Here is a 2895-nt window from a genome sequence, read left to right on the forward strand (position 1 = left end):
AGATGAGAGATAATTCAGGGCACTTCACATCTTGGGTGCATATTTTACAACAGATACCAGAAACGCTCGGAAACACCACAATCTCAGACAAGTCACCCAGGGTATATACACACTCCCTAAGAAACCCCTGAAATGCAGTGAAACCCCAGAGGAACTCCTGGTCATGCCTTTGGTTCTTCAGGTGCAGACCCAGCTGCAGACCAGGTCTCAGAGAGGTATTGCTATAGAGAAATAAGCTACATGCAAACCATCTTGTAAGGTATCTAGCCTAAGATTGGAAGAAAGGGATTGCTTCCATCCTGGACTGCATCCAAGCAGAGTCAGCTTTTGCACTCTTAATCTGAAGAAATTTCATAGCAGGTGTCTTAAATCACTCATGTCCAAAGGTATGTCAAAGCTCTTTCCTCAGCTGTCCATGTCAAAGTAGGATAGAGCCTCTACCCATATTGGACAAACCTTAAAAAAATAGTATCAGATAAACCACCCCAAATTTCAGACTGCTTTGTCAAAGCTTGTCTGAATGAGCCAGGTCTCTTTGGCAAGTGAAAACTGGGCTGGATGTCTTGCAACACACCCTTTCTTGAAGCCATGAACCACTACCAAAACTTCTACCCATTCCTGCACAGCATATGAGGACAGCCATCTAAGAGGAGGTAAAAGCATCTGGGAGAACTCAGAAACCAAAAGCGGAGTTATTCAAAATTATGAGCTATCATGCCATATACCAGAATCCCATTGCAATACTTGATAGGAAACAAAAAGACAATTCCTTAAACTGAGGGGCAGAGGAAAAGAAAAAATAAAATCCAGCCTGTGGCCATAGCTGCACCTCCTTTGTGTCGGTTGGAGCAGTCTGCAGCCACCTTATCTTGAACGCCGAGGTGTGGCTCATGTAGCTAGCACGCCCTAACATGCCATGCACATCTAGATTTGAGTGTGTTCTTATCAGATCAAAACAGAGCACTGCTTGCTGGGACCTGTAGTCTCTGAGGGCTGTAACTCTTCATAAAAAAGACAGAGGGCCACAGGGCACATCACAGAAATCTGCAGATCACATGTGGCCCTCCCACGCTTAGTCTGCAATATCACGTGCTGCCAGAAGATCAGATTTGGAATCTGGGCTGCCAAGGCAACAAAGACTGAAAATGTTACGAAGACAGATTTCTCAGCTTAGGCAACACAAAGAAAGAAAACACCTGAGATAAGCATATCTTCCAGCAGGTACATTGCACTTGTCCTTTTTTCCACCACATACTAACAAAGCAACAGCCATGTCTTTCATTGCAATCAGCATTGTCACAGAACAAAAAAAGAAGGGTGGGGAAATACCTTTGCTCCTTCAAAAACCAGAAAAAGTTGTTAATAGTCATCTGGTCATCTCCTCTCACATTGGAGACCAGTGTCTGATAGTCTTCTGGGTCATATTTCCATCTCAACTCCTGCTTCTCCAAGTAAGCACGCCCATCACTTCAGCTCAACAACTGGAAGTATTAACTTTGGGGGGTTTTTTTGTTGATTTTTTTTTTTGTTTCTTTCTTTGTTTTTAAAAACAAATCTCTTAACAGTTAAACTACATTTTACATTGATAGCTTGACAGCTTTTGGGATACATTACTTGAGATGGCATGGGGCTTTTTACTTGTTTTGTGAATACGAAAATACAAATATCTAGGGAAAGCTTGGTTTGAAGCTGTTTCTCAGCAATCACTGTTTAATGCTTAAATGTTTTTCCCCTTTAAATGCAAAATTCAGGAAAGTTTCTTCTTGTCACTTACTTGAAAAAGCAATTACTTTTCCCAGTATACCTGGCATTAATGCGACTCTTGAACTGGAGCCATCATTAAAAAAATAAATTAGGAGTTTGCAAACTGAAAGCAGAGCAAGAGAGTTTTTCCATGTATACTACAGTCCTACCTTTCCCTTTAGTTCATCTCCTGGGCCTCCTCCATTTCCCCACTCCTTCTCCTGCCTGTGCTTTCACAGAGTTCTAGAAGGGATCATTAGGAACCAGCTGGTCTTCCTGCATCTGTAGCACAGGCCATAGTATTTCAGTCTTCACTTGCGCTTTTCCTTCTCTGTATAGTGATTTTCATCCTCTGCCTGTCTGCTCAGGCAGACTTGTTACCTGAGAGGAATAATTTTTGTTTGGTTAATGACATCTACTCCTAGAAAAAGTGCACCAAATCAACAACAACAACAACAACAAAAAAATCACCGCTGCTTTCTTTAATATTTTGACATACTAGAAGAAAAGGAAAGTCCAGAAGACATGATAAAAATGCTGTAGTATAACACAGGTTATCATAATCATCAGCATAGTCAATGAATTTACAAAGTCACTTAAGAAATCTAGCAGAAAAACTCATTGAATAGGTGTTCACTACTCCACGATAACTGCAAGAGTGTCAGATATACATCTAGGAACAAAATTAGAGGCACTATCCTTATTACTTTAGGGCTGGATTCCATATACATACAATTCCTGGTCAACTTTATGTGTGTTGCATTCATTTCCCGGTATGAAAGAAACTTCAGTCTCATTAATAGACAACCTTTGATTTGAGTAAAATGTCTATTACTACTTAATAATCAAAGATAGTTGAGGGAGAAGAGAAAAACCCATGTGAAGCCCACCATGCAACAAAATAGGAATAGTTACATCTATGTCACATCGGTAACATACGCAATTTTCCCCCCAATTGCTAAGATTAGAAATGCTAAAACAAATATTAGTATGTGCTCCTAATTTGACTCCAGCTTGGTGAGCTATTCTAGTTGGCAACTGCCAGTTCAGCATCGCACAAAGGTGAAGAATTAAGTTGTATTTGTCAGGTTCCTGATATCAACAAAAATTTAAAGATGCTGCTCATAGCTACAGTGCATTCTGACTTTGCCA

This window comes from Pterocles gutturalis, unplaced genomic scaffold (genome assembly GCF_000699245.1).
Source record: "Pterocles gutturalis isolate BGI_N339 unplaced genomic scaffold, ASM69924v1 scaffold24481, whole genome shotgun sequence".
NCBI lineage: Eukaryota > Metazoa > Chordata > Aves > Pterocliformes > Pteroclidae > Pterocles > Pterocles gutturalis.